The sequence below is a fragment of the Corella eumyota genome, chromosome 6, assembly GCF_963082875.1.
Source record: "Corella eumyota chromosome 6, kaCorEumy4.1, whole genome shotgun sequence".
NCBI lineage: Eukaryota > Metazoa > Chordata > Ascidiacea > Phlebobranchia > Corellidae > Corella > Corella eumyota.
The window spans coordinates 4,340,087-4,359,639 of record NC_137495.1 but is presented as its reverse complement, the minus strand read 5'-3'; positions in this window follow the sequence as shown (position 1 = coordinate 4,359,639).

Here is a 19,553-nt window from a genome sequence, read left to right as displayed (position 1 = left end):
AATAAAAATTTCCAAAAAATTTAAATCAAATTTAAACCAAACCAATAGAACCGCACTGGTCAAAATATCCTATTTCAAAAAAATTATGAAAAAATATTTAATATTAATAAAGTTATGACATATTTACTAAATTTTCGCAAAATTTCAAATCCCGAAATTAAACATCTTATTTGATGCGCATTGCCCTAACTAACATAAAAGATAAAGAAATTTGCGAAAAAATCCAAAAATAAAAAAGTTAGGGCAAAAAATTATTGCCCCCCACCCCATATACTGGTACTATATAAAGTGGGCCAACAGAATTTTCAAAAAAATTAAAACATTTTAATCGAATTTAAACCAAACCAATAGAACCGCACTAGTCAAAATATCCTATTTCAAAAAAATTATGAAAAAATATTTAATATTAATAAAGTTATGACATATTTACTAAATTTTCGCAAAATTTTAAATCCCGAAATTAAACATCTTATTTGATGCGCATTGCCCTAACTAACATAAAAGATAAAGAAATTTGCGAAAAAATCCAAAAATAAAAAAGTTAGGGCAAAAAATTATTGCCCGCCACCCCATATACTGTTACTATATAAAGTGGGCCAATAAAATTTTCAAAAAAATTAAAAAAATTTTAATCGAATTTAAACCAAACCAATAGAACCGCACTGGTCAAAATATCCTATTTCAAAAAAATTATGAAAAAATATTTAATATTAATAAAGTTATGACATATTTACTAAATTTTCGCAAAATTTTAAATCCCGAAATTAAACATCTTATTTGATGCGCATTGCCCCTAACTAACATAAGAGATAAAGAAATTTGCGAAAAAATCCAAAAATAAAAAAGTTAGGGCAAAAAATTATTGCCCCCCACCCCATATACTGGTACTATATAAAGTGGGCCAACAGAATTTTCAAAAAAATTAAAACAGTTTAATCGAATTTAAACCAAACAAATAGAACCGCACTAGTCAAAATATCCTATTTCAAAAAAATTATGAAAAAATATTTAATATTAATGAAGTTATGACATATTTACTAAATTTTCGAAAAATTTCAAATCCTGAAATTAAACATCTTATTTGATGCGCATTGCCCTAACTAACATAAGAGATAAAGAAATTTGCGAAAAAATCCAAAAATAAAAAAGTTAGGGCAAAAAATTATTGCCCCCCACCCATATATTGGTACTATATAAAGTGGGCCAATAAAAATTTCAAAAAAATTGAAAAATTTAAATCAAATTTAAACCAAACAAATAGAACCGCACTGGTCTAAATATCCTATTTCAAAAAAATTATGAAAAAATATTTAATATTAATAAAGTTATGACATATTTACTAAATTTTCGAAAAATTTCAAATCCCCAAATTAAACATCTTATTTGATGCGCATTGCCCTAACTAACATAAGAGATAAAGAAATTTGCAAAAAAATCCAAAAATAAAAAAGTTAGGGGCAAAAAATTATTGCCCCCACCCCATATATTGGTACTATATAAAGTGGGCCAATAAAAATTTCAAAAAAATTGAAAAATTTAAATCAAATTTAAACCAAACCAATAGAACCGCACTGGTCAAAATATCCTATTTCAAAAAAATTATGAAAAAATATTTAATATTAATAAAGTTATGACATATTTACTAAATTTTCGCATAATTTCAAATCCCGAAATTAAACATATTATTTGATGCACATTGCCCTAACTAACATAAGAGATAAAGAAATTTGCGAAAAAATCCAAAAATAAAAAGTTAAGGCAAAAAATTATTGCCCCCCACCCCATATATTGGTACTATATAAAGTGCGCCAATAAAAATTTCAAAAAATTGAAAAATTTAAATCAAATTTAAACCAAACCAATAGAACCGCACTGGTCTAAATATCCTATTTCAAAAAAATTATGAAAAAATATTTAATATTAATAAAGTTATGACATATTTACTAAATTTTCGCAAAATTTTAAATCCCGAAATTAAACATCTTATTTGATGCGCATTGCCCCTAACTAACATAAGAGATAAAGAAATTTGCGAAAAAATCCAAAAATAAAAAAGTTAGGGCAAAAAATTATTGCCCCCCACCCCATATACTGGTACTATATAAAGTGGGCCAACAGAATTTTCAAAAAAATTAAAACAGTTTAATCGAATTTAAACCAAACAAATAGAACCGCACTAGTCAAAATATCCTATTTCAAAAAAATTATGAAAAAATATTTAATATTAATAAAGTTATGACATATTTACTAAATTTTCGAAAAATTTCAAATCCCGAAATTAAACATCTTATTTGATGCGCATTGCCCTAACTAACATAAGAGATAAAGAAATTTGCGAAAAAATCCAAAAATAAAAAAGTTAGGGCAAAAAATTATTGCCCCCCACCCATATATTGGTACTATATAAAGTGGGCCAATAAAAATTTCAAAAAAATTGAAAAGTTTAAATCAAATTTAAACCAAACAAATAGAACCGCACTGGTCTAAATATCCTATTTCAAAAAAATTATGAAAAAATATTTAATATTAATAAAGTTATGACATATTTACTAAATTTTCGAAAAATTTCAAATCCCCAAATTAAACATCTTATTTGATGCGCATTGCCCTAACTAACATAAGAGATAAAGAAATTTGCAAAAAAATCCAAAAATAAAAAAGTTAGGGGCAAAAAATTATTGCCCCCACCCCATATATTGGTACTATATAAAGTGGGCCAATAAAAATTTCAAAAAAATTGAAAAATTTAAATCAAATTTAAACCAAACCAATAGAACCGCACTGGTCTAAATATCCTATTTCAAAAAAATTATGAAAAAATATTTAATATTAATAAAGTTATGACATATTTACTAAATTTTCGCAAAATTTCAAATCCCGAAATTAAAAATCTTATTTGATGCGCATTGCCCTAACTAACATAAGAGATAAAGAAATTTGCGAAAAAATCCAAAAATAAGAAAGTTAGGGCAAAAAGTTATTGCCCCCCCACCCCATATATTGGTACTATATAAAGTGGGCCAATAAAAATTTCAAAAAAATTGAAAAATTTAAATCAAATTTAAACCAAACCAATAGAACCGCACTGGTCTAAATATCCTATTTCAAAAATATTATGAAAAAATATTTAATATTAATAAAGTTATGACATATTTACTAAATTTTCGCAAAATTTCAAATCCCGAAATTAAACATCTTATTTGATGCGCATTGTCCTAACTAACATAAGAGATAAAAAAATTTGCGAAAAAATCCAAAAATAAAATAGTTAAGGCAAAAAATTATTGCCCCCCACCCCTCATATTGGTACTATATAAAGTGGGCCAATAAAAATTTCAAAAAAATTGAAAAATTTAAATCAAATTTAAACCAAACCGATAGAACCGCACTGGTCTAAATATCCTATTTTAAAAAAATTATGAAAAAATATTTAATATTAATAAAGTTATGACATATTTATTAAATTTTCGCAAAATTTCAAATCCCGAAATTAAACATCTTATTTGATGCGCATTGCCCTAACTAACATAAGAGATAAAGAAATTTGCGAAAAAATCCAAAAATAAAAAAGTTAGGGCAAAAAATTATTGCCCCCCACCCCATATATTGGTACTAAATAAAGTGGGCCAATAAAAATTTCAAAAAAATTGAAAAATTTAAATCGAATTTAAACCAAACCAATAGAACCGCACTGGTCTAAATATCCTATTTCAAAAAAATTATGAAAAAATATTTAATATTAATAAAGTTATGACATATTTACTAAATTTTCGCAAAATTTCAAATCCCGAAATTAAACATCTTATTTGATGCGCATTGCCCTAACTAACATAAGAGATAAAGAAATTTGCGAAAAAATCCAAAAATAAAAAAGTTAGGGCAAAAAATTATTGCCCCCACCCCATATATTGGTACTATATAAAGTGCGCCAATAAAAATTTCAAAAAAATTGAAAAATTTAAATCGAATTTAAACCAAACCAATAGAACCGCACTGGTCTAAATATCCTATTTCAAAAAAATTATGAAAAAATATTTAATATTAATAAAGTTATGACATATTTACTTAATTATCGCAAAATTTCAAATCCTGAAATTAAACATCTTATTTGATGCGCATTGCCCTAACTAACATAAGAGATAAAGAAATTTGCGAAAAAATCCAAAAATAAAAAAGTTAGGGCAAAAAATTATTGCCCCCCACACCATATATTGGTACTATATAAAGTGGGCCAATAAAAATTTCAAAAAAATTGAAAATTTTAAATCAAATTTAAACCAAACCAATAGAACCGCACTGGTCTAAATATCCTATTTCAAAAAAATTATGAAAAAATATTTAATATTAATAAAGTTATGACATATTTACTTAATTATCGCAAAATTTCAAATCCCGAAATTAAACATCTTATTTGATGCGCATTGCCCTAACTAACATAAGAGATAAAGAAATTTGCGAAAAAATCCAAAAATAAAAAAGTTAGGGCAAAAAATTATTGCCCCCCACCCCATATATTGGTACTATATAAAGTGCGCCAATAAAAATTTCAAAAAAATTGAAAAATTTAAATCAAATTTAAACCAAACCAATAGAACCGCACTGGTCTAAATATCCTATTTCAAAAAAATTATGAAAAAATATTTAATATTAATAAAGTTATGTCATATTTACTAAATTTTCGCATAATTTCAAATCCCGAAATTAAACATCTTATTTGATGCGCATTGCCCTAACTAACATAAAAGATAAAGAAATTTGCGAAAAAATCCAAAAATAAAAAAGTTAGGGCAAAAAATTATTGCCCCCCACCCCATATATTGGTACTATATAAAGTGGGCCAATAAAAATTTCAAAAAAATTAAAAAAATTTAAATCAAATTTAAACCAAACAAATAGAACCGCACTGGTCTAAATATCCTATTTCAAAAAAATTATGAAAAAATATTTAATATTAATAAAGTTATGACATATTTACTAAATTTTCGCAAAATTTCAAATCCCGAAATTAAACATCTTATTTGATGCGCATTGCCCTAACTAACATAAGAGATAAAGAAATTTGCGAAAAAATTCAAAAATAAAAAAGTTAGGGCAAAAAATTATTGCCCCCCCCCATATACTGTTACTATCTATATAAAGTGGGCCAATAAAATTTTCAAAAAAATTAAAAAAGTTTTAATCGAATTTAAACCAAACCAATAGAACCGCACTGGTCAAAATATCCTATTTCAAAAAAATTATAAAAAAATATTTAATATTAATAAAGTTATGACATATTTACTAAATTTTCGCAAAATTTCAAATCCCGAAATTAAACATCTTATTTGATGCGCATTGCCCTAACTAACATAAGAGATAAAGAAATTTGCGAAAAAATACAAAAATAAAAAAGTTAGGGCAAAAAATTATTGCCCGCCACCCCATATATTGGTACTAAATAAAATGGGCCAATAAAAATTTCAAAAAAATTTAAAAATTTAAATCGAATTTAAACCAAACCAATAGAACCGCACTGGTCTAAATATCCTATTTCAAAAAAATTATGAAAAAATATTTATTATTAATAAAGTTATGACATATTTACTAAATTTTCGCAAAATTTCAAATCCCGAAATTAAACATCTTATTTGATGCGCATTGCCCTAACTAACATAAGAGATAAAGAAATTTGCGAAAAAATCCAAAAATAAAAAAGTTAGGGCAAAAAATTATTGCCCCCCCACCCCATATATTGGTACTATATAAAGTGGGCCAATAAAAATTTCAAAAAAATTGAAAAATTTAAATCAAATTTAAACCAAACCAATAGAACCGCACTGGTCTAAATATCCTATTTTAAAAAAAATTATGAAAAAATATTTAATATTAATAAAGTTATGACATATTTACTAAATTTTCGCAAAATTTCAAATCCCGAAATTAAACATCTTATTTGATGCGCATTGCCCTAACTAACATAAGAGATAAAGAAATTTGCGAAAAAATCCAAAAATAAAAAAGTTAGGGCAAAAAATTATTGCCCCCCACCCCATATATTGGTACTATATAAAGTGCGCCAATAAAAATTTCAAAAAAATTGAAAAATTTAAATCAAATTTAAACCAAACCAATAGAACCGCACTGGTCTAAATATCCTATTTCAAAAAAATTATGAAAAAATATTTAATATTAATAAAGTTATGTCATATTTACTAAATTTTCGCATAATTTCAAATCCCGAAATTAAACATCTTATTTGATGCGCATTGCCCTAACTAACATAAGAGATAAAGAAATTTGCGAAAAAATCCAAAAATAAAAAAGTTAGGGCAAAAAATTATTGCCCCCCACCATATATATTGGTACTATATAAAGTGGGCCAATAAAAATTTCCAAAAAATTTAAATCAAATTTAAACCAAACCAATAGAACCGCACTGGTCAAAATATCCTATTTCAAAAAAATTATGAAAAAATATTTAATATTAATAAAGTTATGACATATTTACTAAATTTTCGCAAAATTTCAAATCCCGAAATTAAACATCTTATTTGATGCGCATTGCCCTAACTAACATAAAAGATAAAGAAATTTGCGAAAAAATCCAAAAATAAAAAAGTTAGGGCAAAAAATTATTGCCCCCCACCCCATATACTGGTACTATATAAAGTGGGCCAATAGAATTTTCAAAAAAATTAAAAAATTTTAATCGAATTTAAACCAAACCAATAGAACCGCACTAGTTAAAATATCCTATTTCAAAAAAATTATGAAAAAATATTTAATATTAATAAAGTTATGACATATTTACTAAATTTTCGCAAAATTTCAAATCCCGAAATTAAACATCTTATTTGATGCGCATTGCCCTAACTAACATAAAAGATAAAGAAATTTGCGAAAAAATCCAAAAATAAAAAAGTTAGGGCAAAAAATTATTGCCCCCCACCCCATATACTGGTACTATATAAAGTGGGCCAATAGAATTTTCAAAAAAATTAAAACATTTTAATCGAATTTAAACCAAACCAATAGAACCGCACTAGTCAAAATATCCTATTTCAAAAAAATTATGAAAAAATATTTAATATTAATAAAGTTATGACATATTTACTAAATTTTCGCAAAATTTTAAATCCCGAAATTAAACATCTTATTTGATGCGCATTGCCCTAACTAACATAAGAGATAAAGAAATTTGCGAAAAAATCCAAAAATAAAAAAGTTAGGGCAAAAAATTATTGCCCCCCCACCCCATATATTGTTACTATATAAAGTGCGCCAATAAAAAGTTCAAAAAAATTGAAAAATTTAAATCAAATTTAAACCAAACCAATAGAACCGCACTGGTTTAAATATCCTATTTCAAAAAAATTATGAAAAAATATTTAATATTAATAAAGTTATGACATATTTACTAAATTTTCGCAAAATTTCAAATCCCGAAATTAAACATCTTATTTGATGCGCATTGCCCTAACTAACATAAAAGATAAAGAAATTTGCGAAAAAATCCAAAAATAAAAAAGTTAGGGCAAAAAATTATTGCCCCCCACCCCATATACTGGTACTATATAAAGTGGGCCAATAGAATTTTCAAAAAAATTAAAAAATTTTAATCGAATTTAAACCAAACCAATAGAACCGCACTAGTTAAAATATCCTATTTCAAAAAAATTATGAAAAAATATTTAATATTAATAAAGTTATGACATATTTACTAAATTTTCGCAAAATTTCAAATCCCGAAATTAAACATCTTATTTGATACGCATTGCCCTAACTAACATAAAAGATAAAGAAATTTGCGAAAAAATCCAAAAATAAAAAAGTTAGGGCAAAAAATTATTGCCCCCCCACCCCATATATTGTTACTATATAAAGTGCGCCAATAAAAATTTCAAAAAAATTGAAAAATTTAAATCGAATTTAAACCAAACCAATAGAACCGCACTGATCTAAATATCCTATTTCAAAAAAATTATGAAAAAATATTTAATATTAATAAAGTTATCACATATTTACTAAATTTTCGCAAAATTTCAAATCCCGAAATTAAACATCTTATTTGATGCGCATTGCCCTAACTAACATAAGAGATAAAGAAATTTGCGAAAAAATCCAAAAATAAAATAGTTAGGGCAAAAAATTATTGCCCCCCACCCCATATATTAGTACTAAATAAAGTGGGCCAATAAAAATTTCAAAAAAATTTAAAAATTTAAATCAAATTTAAACCAAACCAATAGAACCGCACTGATCTAAATATCCTATTTCAAAAAAATTATGAAAAAATATTTAATATTAATAAAGTTATGACATATTTACTAAATTTTCGCAAAATTTCAAATCCCGAAATTAAACATCTTATTTGATGCGCATTGCCCTAACTAACATAAGAGATAAAGAAATTTGCGAAAAAATCCAAAAATAAAAAAGTTAGGGCAAAAAATTATTGCCCCCCCACCCCATATATTGGTACTATATAAAGTGGGCCAATAAAAATTTCAAAAAAATTGAAAAATTTAAATCAAATTTAAACCAAACCAATAGAACCGCACTGGTCTAAATATCCTATTTTAAAAAAAATTATGAAAAAATATTTAATATTAATAAAGTTATGACATATTTACTAAATTTTCGCAAAATTTCAAATCCCGAAATTAAACATCTTATTTGATGCGCATTGCCCTAACTAACATAAGAGATAAAGAAATTTGCGAAAAAATCCAAAAATAAAAAAGTTAGGGCAAAAAATTATTGCCCCCCACCCCATATATTGGTACTATATAAAGTGCGCCAATAAAAATTTCAAAAAAATTGAAAAATTTAAATCAAATTTAAACCAAACCAATAGAACCGCACTGGTCTAAATATCCTATTTCAAAAAAATTATGAAAAAATATTTAATATTAATAAAGTTATGTCATATTTACTAAATTTTCGCATAATTTCAAATCCCGAAATTAAACATCTTATTTGATGCGCATTGCCCTAACTAACATAAGAGATAAAGAAATTTGCGAAAAAATCCAAAAATAAAAAAGTTAGGGCAAAAAATTATTGCCCCCCACCATATATATTGGTACTATATAAAGTGGGCCAATAAAAATTTCCAAAAAATTTAAATCAAATTTAAACCAAACCAATAGAACCGCACTGGTCAAAATATCCTATTTCAAAAAAATTATGAAAAAATATTTAATATTAATAAAGTTATGACATATTTACTAAATTTTCGCAAAATTTCAAATCCCGAAATTAAACATCTTATTTGATGCGCATTGCCCTAACTAACATAAAAGATAAAGAAATTTGCGAAAAAATCCAAAAATAAAAAAGTTAGGGCAAAAAATTATTGCCCCCCCACCCCATATATTGTTACTATATAAAGTGCGCCAATAAAAATTTCAAAAAAATTGAAAAATTTAAATCGAATTTAAACCAAACCAATAGAACCGCACTGATCTAAATATCCTATTTCAAAAAAATTATGAAAAAATATTTAATATTAATAAAGTTATCACATATTTACTAAATTTTCGCAAAATTTCAAATCCCGAAATTAAACATCTTATTTGATGCGCATTGCCCTAACTAACATAAGAGATAAAGAAATTTGCGAAAAAATCCAAAAATAAAATAGTTAGGGCAAAAAATTATTGCCCCCCACCCCATATATTAGTACTAAATAAAGTGGGCCAATAAAAATTTCAAAAAAATTTAAAAATTTAAATCAAATTTAAACCAAACCAATAGAACCGCACTGATCTAAATATCCTATTTCAAAAAAATTATGAAAAAATATTTAATATTAATAAAGTTATGACATATTTACTAAATTTTCGCAAAATTTCAAATCCCGAAATTAAACATCTTATTTGATGCGCATTGCCCTAACTAACATAAGAGATAAAGAAATTTGCGAAAAAATCCAAAAATAAAAAAGTTAGGGCAAAAAATTATTGCCCCCCCACCCCATATATTGGTACTATATAAAGTGGGCCAATAAAAATTTCAAAAAAATTGAAAAATTTAAATCAAATTTAAACCAAACCAATAGAACCGCACTGGTCTAAATATCCTATTTTAAAAAAAATTATGAAAAAATATTTAATATTAATAAAGTTATGACATATTTACTAAATTTTCGCAAAATTTCAAATCCCGAAATTAAACATCTTATTTGATGCGCATTGCCCTAACTAACATAAGAGATAAAGAAATTTGCGAAAAAATCCAAAAATAAAAAAGTTAGGGCAAAAAATTATTGCCCCCCACCCCATATATTGGTACTATATAAAGTGCGCCAATAAAAATTTCAAAAAAATTGAAAAATTTAAATCAAATTTAAACCAAACCAATAGAACCGCACTGGTCTAAATATCCTATTTCAAAAAAATTATGAAAAAATATTTAATATTAATAAAGTTATGTCATATTTACTAAATTTTCGCATAATTTCAAATCCTGAAATTAAACATCTTATTTGATGCGCATTGCCCTAACTAACATAAGAGATAAAGAAATTTGCGAAAAAATCCAAAAATAAAAAAGTTAGGGCAAAAAATTATTGCCCCCCACCATATATATTGGTACTATATAAAGTGGGCCAATAAAAATTTCCAAAAAATTTAAATCAAATTTAAACCAAACCAATAGAACCGCACTGATCTAAATATCCTATTTCAAAAAAATTATGAAAAAATATTTAATATTAATAAAGTTATGACATATTTACTAAATTTTCGCAAAATTTCAAATCCCGAAATTAAACATCTTATTTGATGCGCATTGCCCTAACTAACATAAGAGATAAAGAAATTTGCGAAAAAATCCAAAAATAAAAAAGTTAGGGCAAAAAATTATTGCCCCCCCACCCCATATATTGGTACTATATAAAGTGGGCCAATAAAAATTTCAAAAAAATTGAAAAATTTAAATCAAATTTAAACCAAACCAATAGAACCGCACTGGTCTAAATATCCTATTTTAAAAAAAATTATGAAAAAATATTTAATATTAATAAAGTTATGACATATTTACTAAATTTTCGCAAAATTTCAAATCCCGAAATTAAACATCTTATTTGATGCGCATTGCCCTAACTAACATAAGAGATAAAGAAATTTGCGAAAAAATCCAAAAATAAAAAAGTTAGGGCAAAAAATTATTGCCCCCCACCCCATATATTGGTACTATATAAAGTGCGCCAATAAAAATTTCAAAAAAATTGAAAAATTTAAATCAAATTTAAACCAAACCAATAGAACCGCACTGGTCTAAATATCCTATTTCAAAAAAATTATGAAAAAATATTTAATATTAATAAAGTTATGTCATATTTACTAAATTTTCGCATAATTTCAAATCCCGAAATTAAACATCTTATTTGATGCGCATTGCCCTAACTAACATAAGAGATAAAGAAATTTGCGAAAAAATCCAAAAATAAAAAAGTTAGGGCAAAAAATTATTGCCCCCCACCATATATATTGGTACTATATAAAGTGGGCCAATAAAAATTTCCAAAAAATTTAAATCAAATTTAAACCAAACCAATAGAACCGCACTGGTCAAAATATCCTATTTCAAAAAAATTATGAAAAAATATTTAATATTAATAAAGTTATGACATATTTACTAAATTTTCGCAAAATTTCAAATCCCGAAATTAAACATCTTATTTGATGCGCATTGCCCTAACTAACATAAAAGATAAAGAAATTTGCGAAAAAATCCAAAAATAAAAAAGTTAGGGCAAAAAATTATTGCCCCCCACCCCATATACTGGTACTATATAAAGTGGGCCAATAGAATTTTCAAAAAAATTAAAAAATTTTAATCGAATTTAAACCAAACCAATAGAACCGCACTAGTTAAAATATCCTATTTCAAAAAAATTATGAAAAAATATTTAATATTAATAAAGTTATGACATATTTACTAAATTTTCGCAAAATTTCAAATCCCGAAATTAAACATCTTATTTGATGCGCATTGCCCTAACTAACATAAAAGATAAAGAAATTTGCGAAAAAATCCAAAAATAAAAAAGTTAGGGCAAAAAATTATTGCCCCCCACCCCATATACTGGTACTATATAAAGTGGGCCAATAGAATTTTCAAAAAAATTAAAACATTTTAATCGAATTTAAACCAAACCAATAGAACCGCACTAGTCAAAATATCCTATTTCAAAAAAATTATGAAAAAATATTTAATATTAATAAAGTTATGACATATTTACTAAATTTTCGCAAAATTTTAAATCCCGAAATTAAACATCTTATTTGATGCGCATTGCCCTAACTAACATAAGAGATAAAGAAATTTGCGAAAAAATCCAAAAATAAAAAAGTTAGGGCAAAAAATTATTGCCCCCCCATCCCATATATTGTTACTATATAAAGTGCGCCAATAAAAAGTTCAAAAAAATTGAAAAATTTAAATCAAATTTAAACCAAACCAATAGAACCGCACTGGTTTAAATATCCTATTTCAAAAAAATTATGAAAAAATATTTAATATTAATAAAGTTATGACATATTTACTAAATTTTCGCAAAATTTCAAATCCCGAAATTAAACATCTTATTTGATGCGCATTGCCCTAACTAACATAAAAGATAAAGAAATTTGCGAAAAAATCCAAAAATAAAAAAGTTAGGGCAAAAAATTATTGCCCCCCACCCCATATACTGGTACTATATAAAGTGGGCCAATAGAATTTTCAAAAAAATTAAAAAATTTTAATCGAATTTAAACCAAACCAATAGAACCGCACTAGTTAAAATATCCTATTTCAAAAAAATTATGAAAAAATATTTAATATTAATAAAGTTATGACATATTTACTAAATTTTCTCAAAATTTCAAATCCCGAAATTAAACATCTTATTTGATACGCATTGCCCTAACTAACATAAAAGATAAAGAAATTTGCGAAAAAATCCAAAAATAAAAAAGTTAGGGCAAAAAATTATTGCCCCCCCACCCCATATATTGTTACTATATAAAGTGCGCCAATAAAAATTTCAAAAAAATTGAAAAATTTAAATCGAATTTAAACCAAACCAATAGAACCGCACTGATCTAAATATCCTATTTCAAAAAAATTATGAAAAAATATTTAATATTAATAAAGTTATCACATATTTACTAAATTTTCGCAAAATTTCAAATCCCGAAATTAAACATCTTATTTGATGCGCATTGCCCTAACTAACATAAGAGATAAAGAAATTTGCGAAAAAATCCAAAAATAAAATAGTTAGGGCAAAAAATTATTGCCCCCCACCCCATATATTAGTACTAAATAAAGTGGGCCAATAAAAATTTCAAAAAAATTTAAAAATTTAAATCAAATTTAAACCAAACCAATAGAACCGCACTGATCTAAATATCCTATTTCAAAAAAATTATGAAAAAATATTTAATATTAATAAAGTTATGACATATTTACTAAATTTTCGCAAAATTTCAAATCCCGAAATTAAACATCTTATTTGATGCGCATTGCCCTAACTAATATAAGAGATGAAGAAATTTGCGAAAAAATCCAAAAATAAAAAAGTTAGGGCAAAAAATTATTGCCCCCCCCCATATATTGGTACTATATAAAGTGGGCCAATAAAATTTTCAAAAAAATTAAAAAAAATTTAATCGAATTTAAACCAAACCAATAGAACCGCACTGATCTAAATAGCCTATTTCAAAAAAATTATGAAAAAATATTTAATATTAATAAAGTTATGACATATTTACTAAATTTTCGCAAAATTTCAAATCCCGAAATTAAACATCTTATTTGATGCGCATTGCCCTAACTAACATAAGAGATAAAGAAATTTGCGAAAAAATCCAAAAATAAAAAAGTTAAGGCAAAAAATTATTGCCCCCCACCCCAAATATTGATACTATATAAAGTGGGCCAATAAAAATTTCAAAAAAATTAAAAAAAATTTAATCGAATTTAAACCAAACCAATAGAACCGCACTGATCTAAATAGCCTATTTCAAAAAAATTATGAAAAAATATTTAATATTAATAAAGTTATGACATATTTACTAAATTTTCGCAAAATTTCAAATCCCGAAATTAAACATCTTATTTGATGCGCATTGCCCTAACTAACATAAGACATAAAGAAATTTGCGAAAAAATCCAAAAATAAAAAAGTTAAGGCAAAAAATTATTGCCCCCCACCCCAAATATTGGTACTATATAAAGTGGGCCAATAAAAATTTCCAAAAAATTTAAATCAAATTTAAACCAAACCAATAGAACCGCACTGGTCAAAATATCCTATTTCAAAAAAATTATGAAAAAATATTTAATATTAATAAAGTTATGACATATTTACTAAATTTTCGCAAAATTTCAAATCCCGAAATTAAACATCTTATTTGATGCGCATTGCCCTAACTAACATAAAAGATAAAGAAATTTGCGAAAAAATCCAAAAATAAAAAAGTTAGGGCAAAAAATTATTGCCCCCCACCCCATATACTGGTACTATATAAAGTGGGCCAATAGAATTTTCAAAAAAATTAAAAAATTTTAATCGAATTTAAACCAAACCAATAGAACCGCACTAGTTAAAATATCCTATTTCAAAAAAATTATGAAAAAATATTTAATATTAATAAAGTTATGACATATTTACTAAATTTTCGCAAAATTTCAAATCCCGAAATTAAACATCTTATTTGATGCGCATTGCCCTAACTAACATAAAAGATAAAGAAATTTGCGAAAAAATCCAAAAATAAAAAAGTTAGGGCAAAAAATTATTGCCCCCCACCCCATATACTGGTACTATATAAAGTGGGCCAATAGAATTTTCAAAAAAATTAAAACATTTTAATCGAATTTAAACCAAACCAATAGAACCGCACTAGTCAAAATATCCTATTTCAAAAAAATTATGAAAAAATATTTAATATTAATAAAGTTATGACATATTTACTAAATTTTCGCAAAATTTTAAATCCCGAAATTAAACATCTTATTTGATGCGCATTGCCCTAACTAACATAAGAGATAAAGAAATTTGCGAAAAAATCCAAAAATAAAAAAGTTAGGGCAAAAAATTATTGCCCCCCACCCCATATATTGTTACTATATAAAGTGCGCCAATAAAAAGTTCAAAAAAATTGAAAAATTTAAATCAAATTTAAACCAAACCAATAGAACCGCACTGGTTTAAATATCCTATTTCAAAAAAATTATGAAAAAATATTTAATATTAATAAAGTTATGACATATTTACTAAATTTTCGCAAAATTTCAAATCCCGAAATTAAACATCTTATTTGATGCGCATTGCCCTAACTAACATAAAAGATAAAGAAATTTGCGAAAAAATCCAAAAATAAAAAAGTTAGGGCAAAAAATTATTGCCCCCCACCCCATATACTGGTACTATATAAAGTGGGCCAATAGAATTTTCAAAAAAATTAAAAAATTTTAATCGAATTTAAACCAAACCAATAGAACCGCACTAGTTAAAATATCCTATTTCAAAAAAATTATGAAAAAATATTTAATATTAATAAAGTTATGACATTTTTACTAAATTTTCTCAAAATTTCAAATCCCGAAATTAAACATCTTATTTGATGCGCATTGCCCTAACTAACATAAAAGATAAAGAAATTTGCGAAAAAATCCAAAAATAAAAAAGTTAGGGCAAAAAATTATTGCCCCCCCACCCCATATATTAGTACTAAATAAAGTGGGCCAATAAAAATTTCAAAAAAATTTAAAAATTTAAATCAAATTTAAACCAAACCAATAGAACCGCACTGATCTAAATATCCTATTTCAAAAAAATTATGAAAAAATATTTAATATTAATAAAGTTATGACATATTTACTAAATTTTCGCAAAATTTCAAATCCCGAAATTAAACATCTTATTTGATGCGCATTGCCCTAACTAATATAAGAGATGAAGAAATTTGCGAAAAAATCCAAAAATAAAAAAGTTAGGGCAAAAAATTATTGCCCCCCCCCATATATTGGTACTATATAAAGTGGGCCAATAAAATTTTCAAAAAAATTAAAAAAAATTTAATCGAATTTAAACCAAACCAATAGAACCGCACTGATCTAAATAGCCTATTTCAAAAAAATTATGAAAAAATATTTAATATTAATAAAGTTATGACATATTTACTAAATTTTCGCAAAATTTCAAATCCCGAAATTAAACATCTTATTTGATGCGCATTGCCCTAACTAACATAAGAGATAAAGAAATTTGCGAAAAAATCCAAAAATAAAAAAGTTAAGGCAAAAAATTATTGCCCCCCACCCCAAATATTGATACTATATAAAGTGGGCCAATAAAAATTTCAAAAAAATTAAAAAAAATTTAATCGAATTTAAACCAAACCAATAGAACCGCACTGATCTAAATAGCCTATTTCAAAAAAATTATGAAAAAATATTTAATATTAATAAAGTTATGACATATTTACTAAATTTTCGCAAAATTTCAAATCCCGAAATTAAACATCTTATTTGATGCGCATTGCCCTAACTAACATAAGACATAAAGAAATTTGCGAAAAAATCCAAAAATAAAAAAGTTAAGGCAAAAAATTATTGCCCCCCACCCCAAATATTGGTACTATATAAAGTGGGCCAATAAAAATTTCCAAAAAATTTAAATCAAATTTAAACCAAACCAATAGAACCGCACTGGTCAAAATATCCTATTTCAAAAAAATTATGAAAAAATATTTAATATTAATAAAGTTATGACATATTTACTAAATTTTCGCAAAATTTCAAATCCCGAAATTAAACATCTTATTTGATGCGCATTGCCCTAACTAACATAAAAGATAAAGAAATTTGCGAAAAAATCCAAAAATAAAAAAGTTAGGGCAAAAAATTATTGCCCCCCACCCCATATACTGGTACTATATAAAGTGGGCCAATAGAATTTTCAAAAAAATTAAAAAATTTTAATCGAATTTAAACCAAACCAATAGAACCGCACTAGTTAAAATATCCTATTTCAAAAAAATTATGAAAAAATATTTAATATTAATAAAGTTATGACATATTTACTAAATTTTCGCAAAATTTCAAATCCCGAAATTAAACATCTTATTTGATGCGCATTGCCCTAACTAACATAAAAGATAAAGAAATTTTCGAAAAAATCCAAAAATAAAAAAGTTAGGGCAAAAAATTATTGCCCCCCACCCCATATACTGGTACTATATAAAGTGGGCCAATAGAATTTTCAAAAAAATTAAAACATTTTAATCGAATTTAAACCAAACCAATAGAACCGCACTAGTCAAAATATCCTATTTCAAAAAAATTATGAAAAAATATTTAATATTAATAAAGTTATGACATATTTACTAAATTTTCGCAAAATTTTAAATCCCGAAATTAAACATCTTATTTGATGCGCATTGCCCTAACTAACATAAGAGATAAAGAAATTTGCGAAAAAATCCAAAAATAAAAAAGTTAGGGCAAAAAATTATTGCCCCCCCACCCCATATATTGTTACTATATAAAGTGCGCCAATAAAAAGTTCAAAAAAATTGAAAAATTTAAATCAAATTTAAACCAAACCAATAGAACCGCACTGGTTTAAATATCCTATTTCAAAAAAATTATGAAAAAATATTTAATATTAATAAAGTTATGACATATTTACTAAATTTTCGCAAAATTTCAAATCCCGAAATTAAACATCTTATTTGATGCGCATTGCCCTAACTAACATAAGACATAAAGAAATTTGCGAAAAAATCCAAAAATAAAAAAGTTAAGGCAAAAAATTATTGCCCCCCACCCCAAATATTGGTACTATATAAAGTGGGCCAATAAAAATTTCCAAAAAATTTAAATCAAATTTAAACCAAACCAATAGAACCGCACTGGTCAAAATATCCTATTTCAAAAAAATTATGAAAAAATATTTAATATTAATAAAGTTATGACATATTTACTAAATTTTCGCAAAATTTCAAATCCCGAAATTAAACATCTTATTTGATGCGCATTGCCCTAACTAACATAAAAGATAAAGAAATTTGCGAAAAAATCCAAAAATAAAAAAGTTAGGGCAAAAAATTATTGCCCCCCACCCCATATACTGGTACTATATAAAGTGGGCCAATAGAATTTTCAAAAAAATTAAAAAATTTTAATCGAATTTAAACCAAACCAATAGAACCGCACTAGTTAAAATATCCTATTTCAAAAAAATTATGAAAAAATATTTAATATTAATAAAGTTATGACATATTTACTAAATTTTCGCAAAATTTCAAATCCCGAAATTAAACATCTTATTTGATGCGCATTGCCCTAACTAACATAAAAGATAAAGAAATTTTCGAAAAAATCCAAAAATAAAAAAGTTAGGGCAAAAAATTATTGCCCCCCACCCCATATACTGGTACTATATAAAGTGGGCCAATAGAATTTTCAAAAAAATTAAAACATTTTAATCGAATTTAAACCAAACCAATAGAACCGCACTAGTCAAAATATCCTATTTCAAAAAAATTATGAAAAAATATTTAATATTAATAAAGTTATGACATATTTACTAAATTTTCGCAAAATTTTAAATCCCGAAATTAAACATCTTATTTGATGCGCATTGCCCTAACTAACATAAGAGATAAAGAAATTTGCGAAAAAATCCAAAAATAAAAAAGTTAGGGCAAAAAATTATTGCCCCCCCACCCCATATATTGTTACTATATAAAGTGCGCCAATAAAAAGTTCAAAAAAATTGAAAAATTTAAATCAAATTTAAACCAAACCAATAGAACCGCACTGGTTTAAATATCCTATTTCAAAAAAATTATGAAAAAATATTTAATATTAATAAAGTTATGACATATTTACTAAATTTTCGCAAAATTTCAAATCCCGAAATTAAACATCTTATTTGATGCGCATTGCCCTAACTAACATAAAAGATAAAGAAATTTGCGAAAAAATCCAAAAATAAAAAAGTTAGGGCAAAAAATTATTGCCCCCCACCCCATATACTGGTACTATATAAAGTGGGCCAATAGAATTTTCAAAAAAATTAAAACATTTTAATCGAATTTAAACCAAACCAATAGAACCGCACTAGTCAAAATATCCTATTTCAAAAAAATTATGAAAAAATATTTAATATTAATAAAGTTATGACATATTTACTAAATTTTCGCAAAATTTTAAATCCCGAAATTAAACATCTTATTTGATGCGCATTGCCCTAACTAACATAAGAGATAAAGAAATTTGCGAAAAAATCCAAAAATAAAAAAGTTAGGGCAAAAAATTATTGCCCCCCCACCCCATATATTGTTACTATATAAAGTGCGCCAATAAAAAGTTCAAAAAAATTGAAAAATTTAAATCAAATTTAAACCAAACCAATAGAACCGCACTGGTTTAAATATCCTATTTCAAAAAAATTATGAAAAAATATTTAATATTAATAAAGTTATGACATATTTACTAAATTTTCGCAAAATTTCAAATCCCGAAATTAAACATCTTATTTGATGCGCATTGCCCTAACTAACATA